The 25373-nt window shown below is 49.9% G+C and overlaps 1 protein-coding gene across 6 annotated transcripts in view; it reads right to left on the bottom strand.

The window, feature by feature from the left end:
• Positions 1 to 25373, bottom strand: part of Pgant5 (polypeptide N-acetylgalactosaminyltransferase 5) — a 274060-nt gene that overhangs the window by 79482 nt on the left and 169205 nt on the right. For 5 of the 6 annotated variants that reach the window (XM_077698473.1, XM_077698472.1, XM_077698475.1 and 2 more), the window contains one exon: positions 635 to 788. The gene's annotated coding sequence lies outside the window, so the exon portion shown is untranslated. Of the gene's footprint in view, positions 1 to 634; positions 789 to 1644; positions 1665 to 25373 lie in introns of those variants that run through there. The other variant, XM_077698477.1, reaches the window with a different exon arrangement.

Below are 25373 nucleotides of genomic sequence, written 5' to 3'. Positions count from 1 at the left end.
GATTGGATTAGGATTGGATTGGATTGGATTGGATTAGGAGTGTGTGGATTGGCCGGGAAAGCAATGCAGACAACTGACAACCGGCAGACAACGCATTGGCTATATAGAGAGGCGGGACTAGAGGTAGGAAGCGACGGATAGCTTAATGGAGGGATGAGATAAGAAAATTTGGTGGCAATGGATGGATTCGGACTGCGTGGGATAGGAGCAGTTGCTAGTCTATGGGAGAAACCTTCGTGCTGCAGTAAGCATAAAATAGGCTCGTGATTGAGCATATATACTGAGCTGTTCCCTCTATTGCTGCCGACGTTACGGAAGTTCGTGCCGCGGACATTGTTGTGTCTTTAGCGCTGGATCATGCGCTTTTTGACCACTGAGTCAATCAAAATTACGCTATTCCTGCAACTGCGTTGGGCAGGCAAGCGTTTTAGCCAGCCTAAAAAAAAAAACAAAAAACAATTGAGGCGCTAGTAAGCGTCCCTCTCAACATACTCGCGAGGGGCCAACTATAACAAAGTTACGGAGAGAGCATGGCTGACTAAGGCATGCAGTGCTGGCAGGCTGACTTTCTTGGTCAACCGCGGTGACGACACGTGGCAGCACGATGTCGTCGGTTTCCGTGACGGGGGCTCACCTTATCTGGCTGTCCCGACCACGCTGCGGTCTGGGCTCCACGCTGTCACCCGCGCTGCTCCGTCCGAGACACGCCGGACTTTCTCGCCGACGTTTTGGTAGCGTCGTCGCCACCCACACCGTGCGGACCAATGAACGGTATCCGGAAACAGCGGCTAAAAGAAAAAGAAAAACGAGAAAAAAAAGGCAAGAGTGAAGATTATGCGGGTTCAGCGTATGTGTTCGCCACGGCGGCTTCGCGTGGGGGGAGGGGAGCGCGGTGGGAGTTTATGTACATTGCTGCGGAACTCCTCAGTGACCAAACTTGGCGGCTTGACTGCCACAAAACGGGCTCTGGTCTAAAATTACGGGCCACGGCTAGCGCTCCAAATCGTTCCCGACCATGCAAGCAGAGGTTCCCTTTTTCTTCTTTTTGTAAGGTTCGAATTTATGTTGTGGAAGCAACAACAAAACATATGTGCCGCTGGTCACGAGAACGGCTGCTGTTTTCTTCGATTGATCAACACGCAGTGTGCCCTGCTTGACTGAGATAACTATCGGTAGCATTTCACGCTAAAGAAAATGTTTCACTTTTTCAAGTCATCTCACTGCAAGTATAATACGCTAGTGTTCCCATACGTCATCCGTCGTGATCTTCTGACGTACACACAACGACATCCCACCGCACCTCTTTTTCACTCCGCACACTGCTGGTACACGACGACTGAAACGTACAGTAATAAAAGAACAAGCCCAAATGACAGCGCATTCCGAAAAATTGCCCCTGGCCAAAGGAATGGAGTGTTTTAGTACAAAACAAAACAGCCCGCGGCGCTAACAGAAAAGGCGAGGAACAAGATGGCGAACGGCATCCATTACCGCGCTGCGACAACGACACGCAATAACGGTACTTCAGCAGCATCGCCGAGCTGCGAACATCCTCGGTCAGCCAGCCAGCAGACGCGCACACACAGACCCAGGGGCCGGAAGGAAACAGCAGCGATGCCATAGAATAGCTCGGAGGCTCAGTACCATCAGTGGCCTGAATCGGCTGTTCCAGGGGCGGCAAAGAAAAGGGCGCAGTGTTTGCCGGGCGACGACAAGACCTCGCAGGAGCCGCCGCCGCCGCCGCTGGCAAACAACACGGACGAGAAGGCGGCAGCAGCTGGTGCCCGACTGCTTCCAAGTCGTCGCCGTCGTAGAAGTAGTCGAGACAAGACGCGCGCGGTCTTGTTTCGATGCGGGCAGCACATTCTATTCCGTCGACCGAGCACTCTTCTGGGAGAAACGGCGCTTTTCGGAGATAGAATGCGGTCCTTTTTTTTTTTTACGATAGTTTTTAGGGGGGGGGGGGGGGGGGGGGGGGCTGCTTAAACACGATACTTTCTGTCTGTATCTATCTGAACCCGTTCGTCGCTCCTTGTCTCTGTCTTTGTCCGTGTCTGTCTCAATTCAACGACCCGCGACCAAAAGCACGTGAGAGAATGCGTGAACACCAAGTATATACAAGCAGGACCCCACCAAACCGCTCGCATAGCTCTCACGTATCCACCTTTTTTAATTGAGAATACACGTTGAATGGGTTTTAAGTACAGCAAACTAGAAAAAAAAAAAGTGGGTTAAAAGACGACGCCAACGACGGAATATATAAAACCACGCTTTTTAAAACAAAGGATGTCACTTGCCACTTCAAGCACAACAAAAGAACACATGCCCCCCAAAATAGCGCCGGAGCAGTGGAAAAGCGGGAAAATTTAATTGAATTAAGCAAACGGCCGTTGCATTTATCATAAGCAGAGAAAGAAGGGAGAAAAATGGCGTGACGGTTGGAGGAGGAGACAGGAGCGGGTATTTCGAGGCAGCGGCGGCAGAAGAATGTCCCTTTTCGACGACGTTTGCAGCGAAGCAAGCAGATACGCGGCCCATTTTTATTCATCGTTTACTACTACACGAATACATATCGCTATGGTATCACACATTATAAGCAAGAGGTGAATGCACTGTCCTTAAATATTACTACTATTTCTTCAATACATTATGAAGGGCAACTTCCGCCCGATACTATAGCATCCGATCCCCAGCGGACGCTAATGGCTACGCGGAACTTGTTCCAAACAAGAACATCGTTTATTATTGTTATTATTCCACGACGGAAGTTTACCTATCCACACACGCAGCCCGCAATCCGTCTTCGTGCGGCCAGGAAGTTGGCCGCTGTCCCTTGCAGCGTCCAATCACTGTCACCGCCGCCGCAGCCAGACGCATACGGCCGATGCAACGGGACGCCTCGACGCAACGACACGTTCCTGTCGCCGCCACACCGCCATCGTTTGTCTTCTCGCGAGAGCAGAGGGGGGTACGACTTCGGGACAGGATCATTACCGGGTCCACGGGCAGGCGAGAGCGATCCGCCCGCCCAATCTTCCCGCGGGCAAGGACTCCGACGCCCGCTTTCTTCTCCCCATCGTATCCCAGAAAAGTTTACCGTGGGATGCAACGAGACGGCCCCCTTCCCCCTCCCCCCAACTAGAAACACCGCCAACGTGCTCCTCACTGATGACTCACATATAGACAATCCGAATTTGGTCCCTACTAACACACAGGGGTTAGCGTAGCGGGGTATTGAACACCGAGAGGCTCGCAAGTCCGGGATGAACTTGCGTGCCTTCGAACTTTTAAAGAATCCAAGTTCGAGTTTGGAGTGAAAAGTTGCGGCCTTTATTAACGACCAGAAACGGGTCGGCAGTTAGAGCACGGAGAAGAAGAAGCCTTAACGCATACAGGTCAGCCGAGCCACCCGACGGCTCCTGCGTTCTGAACGACCTCCTTTCCAACCTAGTGAATGAGTTGTTCCCACCGTCTCTGAAAGCGGATAGGCCTTACCGAGTAGAACTCAGTTTAACTCAGATCTCCCGCACAATTACCTTACCGCAATTGAAATGATCGCCCATATTTCTTTTTTCTAGTAACTCGGAGACCAGGAACGGATAAAATTGAAAGAGAGGCCTTGTCCTTGCGCAGTAAAATTAAGTGCGGCCGACCAACGCCGTGTCAACGTAGAGTGCCAGGAAATAAGGAAAATAAAGATGACAATGACGACCATCTATCTGGTCCATCAAATTTACCTGTACTCAAAAAAAAACAATTGAAAGTCGAAGGTAGTTTAGTTATGACATCCTAGTGTTTATTTGGATGTAACCAAAACTGCTTCAACCCCCCCCCCCCCCTCCCCTTTCCAACGTTGAATGCACTCGAAGCCCTCAAAAATTTGTCCATAGCAAACGACGCAATTCTTTCAGTGCTGCCTTAGCCGTGCCACGCGACTCGAAAAACAAAACAAAAGAAAACACACCAGGAATACTAAGGAGACGCAAATCAAAAGTTTTTTTTTTTTTTTTTTGCTCAGCTGGATGAGTGCCATGATAGAAACAGCCTCCGCTATCGTACTGGACCGCCCAAGCGCAATGATGAGCAAACCTATAAAGTTAAGAAGAGCGGCGAAAAAATTCCACTCAGAGGGGAAAAAAATTGAACGCCAACAGAACCCACGAACCTTTCGCGGCAATCATCACCCACGACTCATTGAACGCAGCAAGTTCTGGCCAGCGCCTAAGTACAAGGCGATCGCGTGCACTTACGCGCTATTAAACACTGCGGGGCTCTTTAAGGCTGCCATAACAGAAGCGAAAACGTCGCGAAAAAGTGTATAGCTCGGAAAGCAGAACAGGGGCGCACACCCGGTACGCAGGGAACTGAAAGCAAGTGGAGCATAGCGTAGAAATGAAAGAAAAACTCTCCGGAGCCCTCGGCTCCTTCTCTTCATTGCACTACTCGCACAAAAGATCGGGTTTGCGTGTTATTTTTGTCTCACCTTAACTACACATCGCCTCCGTTTGGGTGCTACTTTTACCCCAATCATTACGACTCCCTTCGATATCATCGGCAATGTAAATGGGTAGCCCGTGGTCTCCGCTCATTTTCGATTTTAGCTACCCCATTTCCTCCGCGACGACTGTAACCTGTATCATGAAAGCAGCGCCAACTTCAACACGAGAATAATGAGCAAAAGACGTAATACGGATTTTTTTTTCCCCTTCATCGCTACCCAATGTTCCGTTCGCTTTCAATTTCCTCCGTAGACGGCGTGCGAGCCGGTTCTAGTTAAAAGGCAACAACCGAACGGAGCCGATTTATAGTTAAAACGACACACACACGCAAGCGAGGGAGGAAGCGTGAGGGAGGCGGGAAGGCAAGAAAGGAGATGGTGTTACCTGACAGGAGCGGCAGAAGACTTGACGACATTTGCAGCGAAGGAATTAGGCACGGGGTTAGTGTTTTGTTTGATATATTGGAAATGAGGGGCTTGTTGAATGAACACAGAAAGGAAAGCCAGTAGTCAACGGAGGGAAAGAGAAGTCGCTCCCTTTTTTTTAGGGGCAAAGCCCCTTAGGGGCTCGGGCTCTCGGCGTCTCATGTCGTCGTCGTAACCATCGTCTCATGTAGTCACGGTGCTGAAACAACGCGACACCCGTTTACGCCTCGCGCTGGAACGTAACGCGTACTAAAAAAAAAATAAACACCGGGACCCTCGTCTACGCCTCACGCTGAAACGCTTTGTAAGGCGTGCTAACAAACACCGGGACACTCGTTTTCCAACTCCTGGCGCTAAAACGCTTAGTGCTTCGAGACACGAGAATTTCACAGTAAACCTGTATACCTCTACCCCCCAACAGTTTAATCTCCGTGGGCAAAAACGCCAAGGCGCCAAGAATACGCTTATACACTGCATCCTTCGCCCCTCTTTAGGTTTCTCGTTAGTGGAGATTACCCGAGGTTTTTTGTCCATCTTATGTTAGAACTGTGCGCGGACCTTCCGTCCAGTCGCGGAGAGAGAGAGCAGAGGGGCGACAGAACGGCCGGGCGCAAAAAAGGAAAAGAGGCGCCTCTGGCCGTAACGGGACACGACGACTGGAGGGAGGGGGCCGCTCGCCGAATTCCGGGAAGCGAGGGAGGGCCCGGCTCTTCAGAAAGCAACGAGAACGACTCGGAGGGGCCCGCTGACGAGCATCGCTCCGGCGACTGCTTGAATTCGCTCCAACGAGAAGTGTAAGAATAAACAGTTAACGAACGAACCAACGAACTGCTTCTTTTCGGTTATTTCAAAAACCTACGACGACAGAAGAAGTATTCCTACATCTTATTCGTTCACCCGTTTAGCAGAGATGACGACGATACTGGGGAGGGGTGTTGATATACAATAAATTCTCGAACGTTGCCATCGTCGCCGGGACACTGCCTTGCCCCCCGCCATCTCCCGCTGCCCCGCTTGACATATAAATATTCACACAGATACACAGACGCCACTAGTACTGATCAGTGCGTGTATCTTTTCCAGCACCCCACTGCGCCAAATCAGAGTGCGCGACCCGAAAGGCAGGACCAAAGTGGCGCCCCGTGGGTCGGCCGCTGGTCGTCGTCGCCTGCCACACAACCCGTTTCCGGTTCCGCTTCCGGAAAGGAAGCCCATGAACGCGGCGGCGGCGCCCGTCGCTTTTTCGACGCGTCGATAAACTCCACCGCGCATTCCTCGCGCGTCCTTTCAACCGCGAACGCCAACACTCCCCAACCCCTTTCGTCGTCGCGCGCAGCCTTTCTTCTTTTTTGGAACTTCCGCTCCCGCGGCAATATGGGTGCGCGACCCACGCGTCCATTGTCCCTTTCGGCCGTGAAATACAACAAAGAAATAGAAATAAACAGGGCGTGCACGCAATAAATACGAAAACGTTTCACGGCCCGGCTTGCGCGTCTCTTCATAGGCACGCCAAGGACTCTACGTGTGTCTAGTTGACGTGTCGGCTGCCGACGCGACCCTCGCTCGGAATACCGAGCGTCAGGTGTCAACCGACACGCGTCGTCGCCGTCGACACTGGCACTGGCTTCGGAACTGTAAACAGGAGGCGCCTCTCCAGTGTCGGTTCGCCGGAGGGAGCGACTGCGGTAGCGGTTCTCCGCTCGGCGCGTCTGTTTCGAGGCGAACAATGGAAGGCCGCAATGTCGTCCCCCATGCTGTTGCTACATTCGAAGTGTCGCATGATTGAGCCGCCCTTTCACACGATGGACGCTCTCAGCGGCGCAATCCAAGCGATGAGATCATGACGTCATAGCTGGCGGCCGACATCCGTTCTGCCGGCGGCTGACTACTTTTCTCACACAGAGGATGTAACTGTAGCAGTGTATTTTGCGGAATATATTGGTCACCAACAGGTGACCGGCAAAAAGCGCAAAGGCTCATGGGTACATTGTCTGCTCTCGCGGAGTTCCGCCACTTTCGGTTCGATAGCTCTCCGGGCCCCCCGTACGCCGGCGGCTTTAATGCGCGTATGTTTCAAAAAAAAAAAAAAAAAAAACGCTCATGCAACGCGCATTCAATGAATAACAACGATTAATCCTACTAGGGGCTTTTCTGAAAGGTAAGCACTGTGACAAATAAACAGCACGCACGCACGCGCGTCAAAGCCGCCGACGTAAGCGAGGGAAGGAGAAATCTCGAATAGGCAGTGGTGGGAGCACACGACGTACCCATGAGCCTTCGCGCTTTTTACCGTTCACCTATACTCACAAGGGGGGCGGAATTCTCAGTTTTCTTCATGTCATGTCCGTTTTAAAATGTCCATTCGAGCGAGCCCTGAAAGAGGACGATTACGTGTGGGGATGTAGCACAAGAAAGGCGGGGCGTCGGTTTCTGAACACGTAAATTGGTCAGAGAACTAACAAGCCAACTACGTCACGATTGAAACGGGCGCAACGTAAGAATAATCCCGTCCCAGAGCGGAGTTGAGGACCACCGACGCGTTTCTGTCGAGAGTATGGAGAAACAAAGAACCAAGGGGAGGGGGGGCTTTACAAAACGCGGCCGCAATGGCTGCAGCTTTATTGGAAACCGATGACGCCAGCTTTCAGGACAAGCCCGAGCTAGACACTCCACAATTGTTCCGGACACGCAGGGGAGTAGAGGCCGGGACTTGCGCGAGACAGCAGTTTATAAACGCGTTATGCACATTGTCCGTGCGGTAAAAAAAAGTCCAGTAGGTACCAAGCTTTGAAATATTGATAGAATGCGGTGCCCTAAAAGTGATTCGCTTCAACGCGGCCTGTGTAGCTGCCTCACGGTTGAGGAAAAACGTCGACGGAAACGCCAAAGCGGAACTGCAAAAGCAGAACGCCGAATCTCGCTATTCGGGTGACTCCGACTGGACTCTTTAATGCGTCCCCAATTAAAGCGATTCTCCGTGGTATTTTTCTTTCCTTTCACATCTTACTTGGGGAATCTGGCGTCAGGGTATAGAAGGAACTAATTGAGACTTTCTCGAGACGGCGGGAGCGGCGGCTGCGCCCGCTCTTGTTCTAATCTACGGGTTTGCGTTCGTTCTCGCGTTCTCTTTGCCTCTTCGAAACTCGGTTTCGACAATCAGAAACACCTAATTAGAAACACCTGAATCAGAAACGCCTGATTAGATTCAAATCATCCAGGATTGCACAAAGAAAGTGGGGGGAGGAAGAGCACGCGCGAAAAACTAGCGGTGTTTCGATCAGCTCGTAAGAGGAAACATGACGAGGCAGCGTGCTGCTTTTGTGCGTGTGTGCGGGTGTGTATAGATGGTAATCCGTGTAACCTAGGTAAAGATTAGAACTGCGAATGTTCCATTTCGGTGTTGGAACAGGCAACGAGATGCCTGGATCAGCTAAAATCAGCTAAAGATCAGCCAAAATGTGGGTCTGGAGTGGCCGTTTGACGTTTTGGAGAAGCTGTTTTTGGATCGCTTAAACGGTCATGGAAGCGCTACTGAAGACTACACTGTTTCTCAAAGTGCGCTTGAACAGCAATTAAAATTAAGACGGCAAAAAAGAGCGTGTTTGACGGAAAACCAAAGATTCTGCTTCTGCAAAACCTTTTTTCTTTGTGCTGCTCAGCACGAGGCCGCGGGTTCGATTGCCGGCCGCGGTGGCCACTTTTCAAAAAAGAAAAAAAAAAAAAAACGCCCGTGTGTTCGAGATTCCGGTAAACGTCAAAGGTCCCCAGTCAAAATTAATCCGGAGCCCTTCACAGGGCGCGCCTCATCGCCTGCATTGCGTCAGCGCGTTAAACCCTGCAATCAATCAATCAATCAATCAATCAATCAATCAATCAATCAATCAATCAATCAATCAACTTTTAATAGCCCGGTAGACTATGCACGTCGCAAAGCTTACATTTATGAGCCGCTTCTAAAGAAGAGCTCAGCATTCGCAAACAATTTCTCGGCCCGGTTGTTTTTGGCATGCTGTTACCTCTATTTGCTTACCACCAAAGCGAATGTTAAGAAAATTATTATAACGAAAATCTACCGGTGTGCTGCGATACTTTTCTATCATTCAAATTTAATGTTACCAAAAACAATATAACTAGCACCAGAAAGGGGGAAAAAAAAATGCTGCGCACCTGCTTGCTTGTTTGGCCGTTCTGCCGCCGAACTCGTTCACCTCCCGCTCCCAGCTCTCAGGCTCATCCCCTTCCTTTTCGCTCCCACATGATAAATTCGCCGTACTTCAATGCGGTTCAATTTTCCCGCCTTCGCAGTGCTCATGCGCCATGCACCCTTTTATTTTTGCCTCTTGTTCTGCATGAAACAGTACGAGCTGGAGTTCCGTTGTTATTCTAGTTGATTTAACCTCGCCTTCCTGCGCATTTTCAACGCGTCTGTTCTTTTTTTTTTTAATCGTAAAACGAATACAACGTGTATTCTTAATTAGAGAAACGCGGGTAATACAGGTTATGACCAACATTTTCGCTGAAATATGCCTGATGTTTCTTCTGCAAAACATTATGCGGACATGTATGGCCTATGCTAGCAGCTTCAGTAGTTCGGAAAGGTCCTGTCAATATAACTCCGCGGTAAAGTTTTTTTTTTACTTTGTCTTGGCGGCTGAATAGAGTGACAGAACGAGACCAATATTTTCCCGTTAAGGTTGCCCAAGAAAGACTAACGCCTTAAAACATGGCTAACTAGTTGACAGATCACCGAGCGTGCTTTACGAAAGTAGGAGAAGAACCAAAAAAAAAAAAAAAAAAACGAAACTTGCCCGTTTTATTGCGCGCGCAGTATTAACGGCGCAATGAACGTATTTTCTACGCGGTCTATAAGTGCCCTCAAGTACCGTATTTTCATTTTCGCGCGTAGAAACCGCACCAAAGTGCAAAAGTTTCAGTGGCAAAGTAGGGGTAATGATAATGCGCGAGGTTTTTTCTTCAGTGCAGCTTAACGGCAATGCGCGCTGTGCCGTGACGCTCCCACGCAGTAACACTGACTAAGCCTTTGATGACAGCGATTGCGCAAAACATACAAGGACAAGGAAGAGCGCACTCGTAACAACTGAATTTTATAAGTGAACTGTGACTTTCGTCTTGCAGACTATGTAAACTATTTGCTAAGTATGCGCTTTTTCTGTCTAAATAGTATGTGGCGTGTCGCTTGAGCAGTAGCTTTGGTGCAGCCTTTCCTGTATCAAATGTGTGAGCAATACGCCAGGATTTCTTTTTCTTTTCCGGCGGTCTGAAAGGGGGCTGCGGATTATATTCAGGTTATACGCGCGAAAATACAGCAGCCAAAAGTGCACCGTCTGTGAAACCGCCGAGTTTACGTTGGGTGTTTAAGTTGGCTACATATACCAGCAAAAATAAAAAGAACACAGTCCGATATATTAACCGGCGCACGAGATAATTACGAGCTGTTAGGACACCGCATCAAGGCATACGCAAATCGCGGTATGGAAGTGGCAGAATCCAATAATATCGTGTCGCATAACGATAGAAAACGGACTATCGCCGCTCGTATGGTACACGCAGTCACAACAGCGCACGAAAGAGCGCTCATTTTCGTGAGACAAGCCGCGACTGTTTAGAAGAAAGAGACAGTCTAACAGCCATCGACGGGTGTCGTCGATAAATACCGCGGGTGCCGGGCTAAACGGCCGCCGAGCTGTTCCGTTTAAGGAAAAGATCGGTGATGAAGCAGCCCGGAAAGAGCCGCCCTCTTCTAACAAGATGCACGACCAACGGCGCAAACAGCGAAATAAGGAAACGGGGAAAAAAAAAAAGAGGCATAGATAGAACGTAAAAGAAAATGAAAATGTAAGTAAAAAAATCAGCCAGCCGCAGCGAAGACAAGTGGCGGCAGGCGACCGACTCTCCAACGCGTTTCAATCATTGGATTCGCTCGCGCCGCCAGCATTCTGCGCTTTCCCGGTTTGGGAACGATCGATTTGTCAGAGCTTTAGAGCCCTCACACACGTACACACACACACAACACGGAACACGAAGGAAACAATGAAAGAAAGGCAGGAAGCAAGGGAAACAAAGCGGAAAGTAATAATGGATGGAGCCTTAGTCCTGACAATACGTATGTGCGGAAGGCGTCAAGTACAGCATCGCCGTTGTTTTTTTTTTTTTTTTTTTTGATCGGGAAAAGAAAGAGTGGAAAGAGAGAGAGAGAGAGCGAGTGAAATGGACAAAAGTGACAGCGAGGCGCAGCAGACACAGAGCCGCAACGTGAAGACAAGACCTCCTTCGACAGGAGACATTCTTCGACAGGAGACATTCTTTCGCGCAGCCAGCGGAGGACGCTTCGCCGACAACATCGAAGGTAACTAAGCACGGAATTGTAAAAACTGAAAAAGAATGGAGAAAGCGAGAAGACGCGCCCACGTATATAACGCCTCGTTGCCAACAATGCACCTACGAGTTTCTTTTTTTCTCTTTGGAGTGTACGTCATATATTCTCACCGCGCCACCCTTGACTCAATGGGGAGTAAACGGCGTTGGGGGGTCACAGTCCACTTTCAGCACCAGTATCATAATCAGCGCCATCGCCGTTCTTTTGCGACCACTGCAGAACCGGAACCCCTTCCTACATTTCCATCCTTATCAATTCTGTGCTATCCCAACCGATTTTTTACCCTATAGCCTGTAGCCTCTATCCCGCATATTTCAATCGCCACTCAACTCGGGGTGGTCCAAGTGTATACATGTGGTGCTACGACGCCCCCCTAATCCATGGCGTTCGCTTCTCGTCGCAAAGAGGACCCAGGATACTTCGTTGTTGGGTTCTTTAGGCTGAATACGCCATCTTCGCGCGCGCAAAAGAAAATGTTCCGGGTTTTTAGTGCTGAGAGCGTCAAAGCAACACCTCGGCTATTGGGATCGCCGGAACGAATAATTACGTCGGTATTTCGCTTTAAACTGCGCCAATTGTCCCTCGAACAGGCGTCTCTGTTTGCCCTTTTAGAATAAACCCCGCCCCTGTGTGGCTTCGAAAACAGCGGCATCCTGCGAAACAGCAGAACGTCACATCCGCTGGGCCACCCGGAAGGCCGTGGCAAAGGCGACGTTGCAGCGGCAAGAGTTGCAAATTCCGAACGACCATGCGTACCTTCGGGCGTCGATTTCCAAATCCGGATGTTAAATTGTGTTGCGGTCCACAAAAGTACAGCGGGAGTACGTTTTGCTCTTCGCCACTCCGGGCTTATATATCGCCGTGTTGGGTTAACCTTTCTTTGTCTTTGCCGACTTAAACAGCAGTCTCGTAGACACCAGTGACGTTGACCGTACGATGCAGGCTTCTCCAAGCCACTCTAGGCTTCTTTTCATCCCGTTCACGTTGCTATCCGGAAATGCCTTACCTGTTTAATTATAAGGAAATGAGTCCTGACGAAAGAAGAAGAAATGTACTCCTGCATTTGTATCTCTTCGTCCATGCGCATGCGCCTTTCTACCTTCATACCAAATGAAACTTATTCAAACCACTTGCTCTGTCGCAACACCCTCCATTTCCCTCGATTGCATTTCGCAGCAACAAATCTGTCCGTAATTCAGCAATTTTCACCTCTACGTCACACACCTCGCATCTCTGCTCTCTTTCTGCACAAAGCATTTCACTGTCCAAAGTAAAAAGGTACCCAGTCTTTCAAGAGTTTTTGAATTTTCCCGTGTTCAGACTCCCTGCTGTAGCGGCAGGACGAGGATTTTTTTTTTTTCATCTTTTTCAACTCAAAACAGCGGGCATGAGAAACCTGCCCACATGGAAGTGTCCACGCGGCAGGCGGTCAGCTGTCGACAGACACTCGGTCTGCGAGCGAGTAGGCACAAGGGTCTCCCACGCAGGAGATCCGAAAATTCTGTCGAACGAAGTGACGCTCCTCAAAATCCCCTGATGACCCTTCTTTTTCGACGGCGACTCGAGTAGGGAAGATAATGTTTGCTCAACCGACACAGAAGGAGCGGGGCGAGAGGAAAAAAGCGGAAATTCGAGTATAACAATAAAAAAAGCAAGAACGACCAACCGGGAAAAGGGACGAAACAGCGCTTCTGTATCGTCACAGTCTCTACTAATGGAAAGCACCGTTGACAGAAATTACAAGTTCACAGACACAGAAAAAGACGTTCCCGTACAACAAAGCAAAAAAAAAAAAAAAAAAAGTTCAGAAACATCCGGTAAAACGCGAAGCAAACTTCCGAGTCGAGAGAGAACCCTACGAAAGAGTCGAGAGAGGCGTGGTATGAGAAAGTGATGACAAAGTAGCCGTTTATTTGCCGACTTTAGAAGGCCATAAAAGAAGCGGGGGAAAAAAAAGGGGGGGGGGGGGGCAGCTCTTTCCTCTCGGACCATATAGCTAACCAGCTACACACGGTTTCCAGGAATGAAGAGAGCTATCAGCTTTAAAAAGAGGACCGTGGTGAAAGGCGCCGGCTGGTCGTATGAAAAAAAAAAAAAAAAAAGACTCGTAGCGAAAAAAATTAATAAATGAGACCCGCGAAAAATCAATCAAGGTGCAGGGTAGCGCAGAGACGGCGGCGGCGCTTGATGTGAGGAATAATGAAGGACGAAAAGAGAGACAGAGGGACTCTCTAAAGCGTTGAAAACTAGAGCAGCAAAAGAGAGCGAAAGATGGAAAGGGAACACACGGGCAGAGAGGGAAGAGGCTGAAAAACGAGGCAGATTAGAGAGAGACATAAAAGCCGAGCGGCTCAGCAGTTAAGGCTCGTTGGGTTCAGCTTTATACTTCCGTTGCTCCCTGCAGCCGTTCCGTCCCCCCTTCCTCTGCCCTGTATCTCATTCGTGCACTTTGTTCTTCACGTCATTGCCCCTGGTTCGTGTTCGTCGCTGCCAGGCGCAATTTCAAAACGCTTCATTTGTGGCGCGCTCTGGGATTAATCGGGCGGGAACCTGTACCCTCCTCCCGCTTTGTTCCCCGCGATTCCATTTCTCGCTGGCTTCCCCTAGACTCGGTCTTTTTCTTTTTTTCGGCGTACACGGGCCAGTGAGCGTTTAAGCACTTTTTTTTTAAACGCCTATTTAGCTCACTGCTTTCATTTACTTAGTCCGTTTTCTCTTCGCCGCGTTTGGAACGACAGCGTTCCAACGTCCTCACGCCACCGTGTTCGTGCCCGCAAACATATCGATCTCCCCCTGCAGACATATGAAGGCGATGGTGGTACGTTCTACGGAGGGGTACCCATACCTTACCCGCCGCGGTGGCTCAGTGGCTAAGGCGTTGCGCTGCTGAGCACGAGGTTACGGGTTCGATTCGCGGCCGCGGTGGCGGCTTTTCTGATGGAGGCGAAAAGCAAAAACGCCCGAGTGTACGAGATTTCGGCGCACGTTAAAGGTCCCCACGTGGTCAAAATTAATCCGGAGCCCTCCCCTACGGCGCGCCTCATCGCCTGCGTTGCTTCGGCGCGTTAAACCCTACAATCAATTAATCGGTACCCACACCTTAATATTTCACACAAATACTTAACTAATACAGTTCGTTACAGCTTCGCAAGAGCGATCTGAACTGGGATGCGTTTAGGTGTCCACATTCAGTATATTTGCTTGCCGGTCGCCGAAATGTGCAGGCCGTTGATGCTACTCCAAAAGTAAATTCTTCGCTTCAGGAAATCGGTAGACCTCAAGAAATGTGAACGCAGGTGGTCGGTGTACACAAGAATCATCATCATAATAATCATCTACACCCCGCTGTACTCGCTCTACGTGCACATACCAGGGTCCTACTAGTTCTAGTCTTGGATCGAAGCAGCTCAACTAGGGTGTGTGGTGGAAAGGCCGTAGCGAACCCTCCGACACATCGTTGCACAACATATATGAGTTTCTGAAGCGGGATTTATCGGAATTGCAGTAGCCGTAGAAGGAGAACCCATCCCACGAATTCTTGCACGTGGTGCAAGAATTCGCGCAAGAATATGCAACCTCTCATGAAAGCCTCCATTTTTTTTTTTTACCTTTTAACAGTACACTACAGTAAGCACGCGAAGCGGTTCATAATGCCCCTCCTCATTCGAAACAGCGACGTCCGCTCCTCACTAGCTTCAAGAAAGGAGTCAGCTGGAGCACGTTAGGGATTGAGGCGACGGAGCACACTTAATTATTTCGTACCCCGGGTCCGTTCCCAGCACTCAAAGCAATCGGCGTCTGCCAAGCGGTGGTTGCGCAGCAAAATGGAAAAAAAAATTGCTGCGGCTGCACTGGGAACGAATGCCGAGGGTGCCCGTTTCAAAAATGTTTGTGCAGCGTCCATTCCTGTGGTGACGTAGTTACACTTGCGAGACCTCTGACCAATGACGTGTACGGAAATGGTTATGCTTATGCTGAGTCACACCTGTTGTCTTCGCTTAGCCAATCAGGGCTCATTCGGAATGGGCACTCTGAAACTGAGAATCCCGTCCGTGGTGCGAGCATAGTGGCTGGTAGCAGAGGAAATCAGTGGTGCCTCATAGCCCGATTCCTCGCAGCAAGAAATCGAACCCAGCCGCTCCGCGAACCCAGCCGCTGTCGCGCGAGTGACGAAACAACTTTAGAATCTAAGCACGGGAACCTAGGCGACGGCAGCAGTGGGCGCTTTTCTCACAACACCAAAGAGCAAACGCCGGAATAAACAAAAGAAACCACAAGACGGACAAGTGGGAAAGGAATTCTCGGTCCATTTCCTCCAAATACGAAGGGAAGAAAAAGACGAAACGACGATACATCCACGTGTCATGTATAATTTTATGTTTTTTCCCCCATTCTTTACTGAAGATAACGATGTTTGCTCGCGACGGACACACGCCGTGGAACCACGAATAAAACCGTCTACCTCCCGTTGACATAGGCCAGAGAACGACGAGGTTCGCGTGCAGGCTCCCAAACCTTCAGGCGAAAAAAAAAAAAGCGCCTGAAATTTAAAGCGCCTGCCGGGGAAAGGGGGGGGGGGGGGGGGGGAAACGACCACGCCGAGAAGAAGCGGGCTGCAGCGGCATTCCGGAGAGGAAATTCTCCAAACCGTCGCCGATAATAGTGCTCGCGGGATGCGTACAACCGGCGGCTGAGCGGGCGCGCCCTGAACATATATTCGGCGTAATTACGGCGCCCGCCGGAAATATACCGGCGAGGGGGCCCTTTAGCGGGGACATCCTTTGCTCCCGGCATGCGGTGGACCACCGCTAAAGTACACTAATTAGCGGACGGTCCTTTGAACGTCGCCCTGAGTGCCTCTGGGCAATTTAGCCCGCCGGCCTACAGTGTGTGCGCGTGTGTGTATATGTGCATATATTTGCAGCAGAACTCGAGCCGCGAGGGTATGGAGTCAGAGCTCGAGAGTATGCCGGAGTTTCGTAAGCATCCGGCAACTGTCTATCCTCTCAGGACCGCGGAGCAGTAATGAGGTTAAAGTTTAAAACAAAGCTTATTACGTACATATTTGGTTATGCAGCAGTTTCGGGTCGTCGCTAGTAGGGGTCTCTTTGGATGGCTGGGGCCGATTGGCTACAACGGGCTTCAAAACTGTTGAAACAAAGTTCACCAATCGCTTGTGCAACGTGCGGCCGTAAAAATGTCGGTGCAGCAAAAGAGGGCTAAGTTAAAGCTGGAGCCTTTCTCAAAATATATCAAGATGTGCGCGTGTGCGTCCGCGCGTGTGTATGTACGTATACGTATTTGTTTACGTGTACACACATGCGTCGCGTGTATACGGGCTTCATAATATACCAAGATCCCCGCTTTATTTTTTTTTACTGCGAAAGCACGTCTATACCACCTCCGCTGCATTGCACTGATGTAAGGTGAAGCCTTAGCAACGCCTATGAAAGGCACGCTAAGTCGTTAGACTATTAGTTATGCGGCCTCCAGACGTGCGATGACGTAAGTCCAGCTACACGCGCTGAGCTTCGCCAAAAGAAACGCTGCCTAGCCGAAATGCGCTTTCGATCTTTTTAACACGAAAGTGTTTTATTCCGGGATTCACGCTTACTTCACATCCGTCACGGAAGTAACGCCAGTACAACGAAGCAAGCGGCCCGTAAAGGGTGCACCTCTGCACACAGGGCCATCTTGCGGGTAAGCAACCTTTAGTTTTCCGGGTTGTTCGTTTTCGGATTTTATATTTTAACACGAAAGTGTTTTTTATGCCGGGATACACCAAGATTTCACTGACGTCATATCCCTCACGGAACTGCAGCCAGTACACCTTTGCCGAAGCGACCCGCCAGCGGGACGTCGCTCGCGAAGCACACCCACAAGATAGCGCTGCAGATATCGCTGCACATTTCACGTTCGTGTTTTACCAACTTCTATGACACAGGAATCAACCACAGTTTTTTTTTTTTTTTGTAGCGACAAATTCTCAAGCGCAAACACACTGGAAGGCGCCTCGACTAACACGTCTGCCATTTAAGCCCATCATAAACAGCTCCAACGGCGTCAGCGTATACCCAAAAAAGGCAAACTCGAGGAGACGACCACGAACGGAACCGGAGCAAACCTACGCACTACGCCGAGAGACTACGAGCAATTGCGAAGAGCAGGGCCAACGATGCGGCAGGAATAATCTCCCGGGAAAGCGATACTAACACCTACGCGCTCTGTTTTCCCCAAGGGCTCCCTCCGCACGCCGAATGTGCCGTCCAGTCGGATCTGCAATAGCAGCAGGAATAGCAGTAGCAACGCGCTAACCTAGTTCCAGCCTTATCGGCTTCCCAGAGCGATGACACCAAAGTTTGGGAGCGGAAGAGGAGCACGCGAGCCTAATAGAAGAGGCGGGCAGAGCTGCATCAGCGCGATAACTCACTCGCGAGCCAGCGCTCTCGCCACGAGTGCATTCAAGAACACGGGCACTCGCCTCCCTGGCAAACAAGAATGCCTGGTTTATTCGTCCTCGCCAACCTGTATTGACAAAACGAATTAGTCTCGTTCCGACAACACGCGCTGCCGCTACTTCACGCCACGTGTATTCCCAAAGTCCCATCGAAGTCACCGACTTGGATTGCAACAGGGAATAACGGGGGCCTACGGCCACTGCCACCAAATCGGTGGCGATACTCGAGTTCCCAGCTCCTTGCTCGCCCTGCAGAGGCCAAACAAGTGGCGGCGAACTCTCACAAGGCCCCGCCGGGTTAACGCGGCCCGTGCCGACAGCACCGCCGCTCACTTGCATGGCTAATCTAACGGGGTTCGCCAATGGGAGACGGGAACAAAAGCCCGCGCAGTGAAGTGCGGGGGAGAAGCGTGGGGAGAAAAGGTGTTTGGCGGAAGGAAGAAGGGGGCGGCCGCGCCTGGAGCGGACGTCGATGAATAGCTCGCAGCCCTTTATGGCTCCCGAAACACGATAAAGAAGGGCGACTTGCTCAACCGGGAGCACCTGAAAGCCGTGCTTTTCTATCGAGTATAGTATACTGGAAGAGGGCTGAACTTTCTCCCCTAAGAGCCCAGATCTTGACGGCGACTGGCAACCTTATCAATTTAAAATTAGTGGCGCTGCTTTTCCCAGTTGTCTGGGACATTGGGAGGAGTAACAAGAAGGCAATCTTTCACAGGTTGTGTTATGGCTATATCGTGGGAAGACATTCTTATCAAGAAGGTGTTGGACCCACGTGGCGGCCGGAAAAGGTCTTCGTGAGGTTCATCAGGCGAGTATAAAAGATTAACGCCGGCTCGCAAGATCCGCGCGTAACGGGGCTACGCAGAACTTGCCGTATTTTCGCTTGCACAACTGGCACGGAAAATTCAGTATGTTCGGCACGTAGATTGCGCGATAGCGGGACGTGTGTACTGAGCTGGGGCATAACCACGCTTCGCATGTGTCTTTTTATGTTCTTCGCAGCGAAAGCTGCTAATAGTGCTAGTGCTCCCGTCAGTGCTGCGCATCCGTGCTGAGCAATAACACCAATAATACCGTGCCTCCGGGCCAGCTGCAGGCAAAAGAATTTCCCCAGCGAAGCTATAACGCGCGGCCGGTGTTTACCCGAAAATTCGTTCCCTCCTTCAGATGCGCCGTCGTACATATAATGTGAGAGTGCAGCTACGTCATCCAAAAACACAACCGATCTCCCTCCCTTTACTCCACTTATGGTCACTAAATCCAACGAGTCAGGACATTCACTAGGTCCGAGTCACAAGATCCAACGAGTCAAAACAAGCAGCGCTTTGGGTCACCCGGAGAGTGAGCGGTTGTCGTTGGCGAAGCGGCTCCCAGAGAAAGAGACACTAGGTCGGCGTGCCGGAGCAAGTTGCTAACTAACCCAGTCCTTCCTGGCTGTTCCTCGTTCTCTGTGCGATTTTAACTGCCCAACATGTACCAACTAGTCCAACTTTCAATGTTGCTCCGCTAACCGAAAGCGCGTTAGCGAGCAAGGGAGTTTTGCATGTCATTTCGTAAGCGAAAACGAAGGGGCTGTCAGCGCTTACGGACTCTCGCCCAACGTGGCGCAACCTGCGCAACTGGTCGGTGCGGTGGTACGGCGCACGCTTTCAGAGCACTTTTAAGCGAAGGTGTGCGAAAAGTCAGCAAAATATTTAAAAATAAAGTTACAGAATTAAAGAAAATTTGAAGGCGAAACATTGAAGGCGAAAGCATTATGGCTACCCCTGGCGATACTTAGCAAATAGTTATTGCTATGTCATGTTTGTCTTTTTTTTTCCTTCGTTTTTTTTTTTTTTTTGGCGAATATTACTTTGATGCGCAGCACTTCACGCCCCGGCTTCACCAAAATCAGTTCTCCGCGGTTAGAATATGCACCTGTTCTACCGACGTGCCACCACGTTCGGCTGTCACGGGGGACGCACTAAGTTAACTCCTGTTCCACGGTAGCGCGGCAGTACCGAACTCGACTCCTACCCTGGATACCTGGGTTTAATTTTCATGCGAACACAAATTAGCTTTTTCTTGTTACCTTTTTACAGTGGCGGTAATTTCCTGTGCCAGAAAACAACTACAGTCGAACCTCGTTATAGCGAATTATCATAGCGAACATCACTGACATAGCGAATTATCGGATATAGCGAACTAAATACGAAGTTTGGCCACGCTTCATTTCAATGGCCCCTTTTCATTTTATAACGAAACCGAAACCTCGAGAGCCACGCGATATCGGCTATAACGAAGACATATTTGGTTCTCGCGAGGCTAAAAACTCTACAGCTAGCACACAAGCAAAATTAAAAAAAAAAAGTAAGACAAAACCGTTTTTTAGCAGCTTAACGCCGTTTATTGCGAGGACACTGAAAAACTTCATTCCGCTCAGACTGAAAAGCCACCAAGCGAAGGCCAAATCCTCCTTCAAGTAAATAAGAAGGCCGGCCTGTTTTGCCGAACGAACTTTTTTTCTGTCGTAAGTTCACGTTCTCACGTTCCTGTCCGTTTAGTTTAAAATGCCGCAAGGAGACAGATAAGGATTACCTCATTTATAGTGGGTTCGAACCGTAAAACAATGAGTTTTGTGTCTAGGATTGTTGCGCGAGCCAGATTGCCGATTTATTGGAGCCGATATTTACCTCTACGGTTATAAAGAATATAGGATTTAACGAACTAATTTAATTTACTGCTCCGATAGTATTTCGTTATAACGACGTTCGACTGTACACCGACCATTTTCCGTACGACGGGTCACTTAAGGATTTCGCCTGAAACATAAGAAACGGAGCACCTCTATATCGTGAGACGGGGCAAAACGACATACTTCGTCACGTCTCCGCAGGAAAACGCGCCAGGCTAACAAACGGCGCCAAAACGCGGCACGTCGATAGTATACGCCTTCGCATTCGTGGCCGTACACACTTCCTGCCGGTAAAACGCAACGCCTTCAAGGACGGCAAAAGGACGAACCTAAACCCGCGTAAAAATAACGGAACCAAGGAGCCAACAGCTAACACGGAACGAGCGGAAGAACTGCACATACCTCAAAACAATGGCCTTTATATTTCAGCACGTTCCCATTTCACGCCGTTCCTCCTCTCCTTCTCTTTTGTGTTTTCGCCCATCGCCTGTTCCGCACCGATCACGGGCCGTAGATTCGGGGGCAATTTGAGAAACGGCCCGCAAGCACCACGTTGTATATGGCGCATTCGCGACGTCCCGAAGGCGGCACACAGGCGATTGGGGACGAAATAAAGGGGAGGCTGAAGGCACATATATAAAAGGCGCGAACGGGTGAGAAACCCGGGAAACCCGGGCGCATCCTTTCGTTGCACACGACACGTGCGAGAGCCCCAAAAAGGGAGGAAAAGGAGGAAAAAGGCAGCCTCCTCTCGAACGACCATGCTGCGGGCATCGCCGCAGGAACGGGATACACGCACCGATAGTCTCTATTCCGGCGGGGAAGAAACCTGATATTGATTTGGGAGGCCGCGAAATGCTCGCTGCGAGCGACGAAAAGAGAGACAGCGCCAGAAGCTCACCCGAGGCGCCGTGGAGCGCTACTGAAAACGGTGAGCAAAAGAATCGTTGCACGTACGGAGACGGGGAATAGCAACAATTTATATACAAGTCATGGACATGAAAAGCGGACACGACGAAAATATGAACCGGAATACGCAAAAATTAACGAATATGTATAGTGGAGATAAAATAATGGCTCCCCAGTAGTATACCGTATTTACTCGCGTAAATATCGCGCTTTTTTTTTCTTCGTCAAAAATATTGATGCAAATTTAGGGGTGCGTTCATTACGAGGGGTAAATTTTTCGCGAAAAAAAATTTGAGCACAGAAAACGCAAGCAAGCTGTGGGTCGAAATTTTTACGGTAGGCCTCATGAACAAAACAAAAATAAATAAATAAAAACAAAAATTCACACACCACCGCCGGCCGCTTCGCAAAGTGATGCAAAATGCAGTGTTTTCGTGAATTATGGAACGCGCCGGTACCAGTTTGCTGCGAGGTGACGACAGTTCGACCAATAACAAGGCCGCCACTGCCACAGTGCGGAACATCAAAACAGGCATGGCTGTTGACGCAGCAACCTGAGCGCGTTTGTTTCTTTGTCTTGTGAGTACATTAAGTGTATTTAGTGAGAGTTTCTTCCTCATCAATATTGAACGCACGCTTGCCGATATCGCTAATATCGGCAAGTCTGCCGCGATAACGTCGCCATGTCCTCTTTGAAAGGGAAGGAAATAGAGGTACGCACGACCCCCATCAGCTAGACTTGGCACTCAAACGACATATTTATTGCGGTTAGTTCTTCAGGGTGCGTTCATTGCGCGGGAAATAAAAAAAAAATCGAACTTTGACGACAAACTTAAGGGCTGCGATCATTACGCGAGTGCGAACTTTATGCGAATAAATACGATATTTTCAAGGTCACGTTTCCAAACTTTGTTACTGTAATAAAGCCCTGCGACAATTTCACTTGCACTAAAAGAAATCGTGGCAACTGTGTGTTCTGGTTCATATTTTTGTGTTGTTCGCGTTCCATTTGTCCACGACTCAAAGTATGTTTCACAAAAAGAAGGAAGGGGGGGGGGGGGGATAGCGCCGAACCTTGTTTTGCCCCATTACGGGTTCCCGATGTTGAACGAACTTGCAGTCGAGGAGGATACAGTAAACCCCCGCTCGAACGAACGACCGCTCTTTATTCGAAATCGTCCCATTTCCATTCCGACTGTTTCACTGACCCATTGATACAGGACCATCTTCGCTTATAACGGAGTATCCCTTATAACGACGCCAGTTCCCTGGTCCGATAACTTTGTTATAAGCGACGTGCCTTGAGTGTGATCACAAAATCGTATTCACCTTACACCTGTGATCTGACAAGTCAGACGAAAAACCCAAAGCACGACTGAAAATTAAGAGGCAAGTGCTAAACTCACCCAAGCAATGAGCAGTACTCCGAAACAACTGAGAATACGTTTTCCAAGAAGACTGACAAGTCGATAATCTGCTGCTGATCCTAATCCCCAGGGGTACGTCGATGAATAAAGCCCAGTCATGATTCACAACGGCGTGTCATCTAGGTCTGATAACGCGCTCGAGTGTTGGCCATTAAGCCGTGTAAAGTCTTTACGGCAATTCCTCACTACACAGCGCAGGCCCGAACACATACATACTGAGAGAAGAAAAATCCAAGGACACCTAAGCACTTTTTATGGGTTGTCAATGCAAAAACACCAATCTGCTGTTGAACGTTTGAGACGTTTAGCTTTCTCTTTGCGTAGCCGAAGGGTTTTTTGCAATCGTGCCGCTTGGGACTCTCTACTTTGCGATAAGCCTTAAAACTTTCTAATGGCTTTGATCTGTCTCCCACGAGTTGGGCCGCTGCTCGTTCCCGTCGCCGTGTAATGTGAGAGTTGACGACGATGGTGAATTTCGGTGGTTATTCGTTCCTTCGTTTGGCTGCGTTCTTCCGCCCTCCGTCTGCGGTGCACTAGCGTGGACAACCATTTTCCGCTACAGTCGAGTTTACGCTCGCGCTATTGAACGCCTCGTGCTATGGAGCACCTGGTAGTTTAGGATGCCTCAGAAGCAGCGGTTTTTGTGCGGCGTCCGGCCGTCTTTTTCGTTCAATAAGGCATGTAAGGCTTTAGCCAGAAGGAAAAAAAACAAAACAAAAAAAAACTAACCCCGCCAAGATGACGCCGCTAAGTGAAGTGGAGAGATGACAAGTCCGTCCGCATAGCAGCCATTTTTCACCCCCAAACCTTCTTTTTTTCTCTGCCGTCTTCGATACTGGGACAGCGTGTACACAACCCCATACTCAGACGCGACTCGCACCTCGTCGAGAGGGTTCTCGATGGAAGAGGCGCTGTCCGGCCCCTTATTGTGTTACCACTCCAGCGCGGCGCTCGTACATCATCCGGGCACCACCAATCGCACACTGCCAGGAGTGCACGGGCGAAGAGCGCCATAACACGGTACGAGCCGAAGACGAAGACAACAACGCAGCCGAAAACAAAAGCCGGGTGAGAGATAGAAACATCGCAGACGCCATTGCTACTTAGCGCCGGCAACGGGTATCGAAGACGGGAAAAAAATATCGGCCAAACAAAAGCGCAAAACGGCGGAGGTGCATCGAGGACGATAAAACAAAGGAAGGCGTGGGCGCCGTTGCACGGAAACGGACTAAAAAAACAACGGCGATGGAAGACGCTGGCCGCACCAAAAAAGAAAAAAGCGGAGGAGTGGAAGGAGGCGTCGACCAAGGAACCAGATGGTCGCGCTTGCAGGCCGTCCATCAATTTCGCGGAAGATTATACCGCAGCGCAAAACACGGGAGCAGTGTACGCGACGCACGCCGATGGCCACGCGTTGCCGCCTTTAAAGGGACGCCCGAGCGCCGATAATCCTCCATACAGCGGCATGGCCCGTAATGATTGCCCCCGAGCTTCCACAACGGCTACCGCGCGTGCAGAGAGGAATTGCTTTCCTTCCGGACGAGACGGAGCGTAAAGCGAGAGAGAACTGCCACGAGTACGAACCAGCGGCCGATTTTAACAAAGTGTTTTATTCCGGGGTTCACGAAAGATTTCACTTACGTCATATCCGTCACGGAAATGACGCCAGTACAACAAAGCAAGCGGCCTGTAAAGGGTGCACCCATGCACGCAGGGTCTGCTTGCGGGGAAGCAACCTTTAGTACTAAAGAGTACGTTATACTTAGGGTTCTTGGTTTTCGGGTTTTATATTTTAACACGACAGTGTTTTATGCCGGAATACACCAAGATTTCCCTGACATCATATCCGTCACGGAAATGACGCCAGTACACCTTTGCCGAAGCGACTCCGCAAGCAGGACGTCGCTCGCCAAACACACCCGCAAGCTGCAGATTTCGCTGCACATTTCACTTTCGTGTTTTACCGATCCCTATGACAGAGGAATCAACCACAGTTTTTTTTTTAACAAATGCGCGACCCCGCGGCAACTACGTTGCGAAATGGTCCCGGGGATCATTGCAGACTAACAGATTATTAACTATTCCAGTTCGTACCTCAGGCAAATTCATGCCGAGCGTGTAAAGGGGAAAGGGAGACGTAAAAGGAGTTTTGTTCGTACATGGCCAAGTGGGTCTCCCCTCCCCCCGCCATGCCCCTCTGCGAATGGCAGTGTTCCTGCAATATTAAATATTGCCTTTCCAACCGTATACCACCACGGCAAACGCGGAGCAACCTGCCACAAATTTGTCTGCTTTTGCTGAAAAAAGGTGATTTGGTATCGCACGTATAATGCAACCAACTGGCACTGCGTTTCAACTCGGATCTCCACGTTCTGGTTGAAAAGAGAACAAAAAAAAAAAAGCTTGCGGATTAAGTGGGAGGGGTGCCCGAAGACAAAAAGGTTTGGTGTGCTTTGTCCTAATAACTATAATGCCAATTCTGAAGCAAACTTCCGAAAAATAATCTGACTGATTGTTTTTGGAAGCTTGAATATAAGCTGATTGATTAACGCGCCGACGCAACGCAGGCGATCAGGCGCGCC

This window comes from Haemaphysalis longicornis, unplaced genomic scaffold (assembly GCF_048455015.1).
Source record: "Haemaphysalis longicornis isolate Haplotype H1 unplaced genomic scaffold, Haemaphysalis longicornis Haplotype H1 scaffold_2, whole genome shotgun sequence".
Classification (NCBI taxonomy): domain Eukaryota; kingdom Metazoa; phylum Arthropoda; class Arachnida; order Ixodida; family Ixodidae; genus Haemaphysalis; species Haemaphysalis longicornis.
The sequence above is the reverse complement of the archived record's forward strand: the minus strand, read 5'-3'. Positions and strand labels throughout refer to the sequence as shown.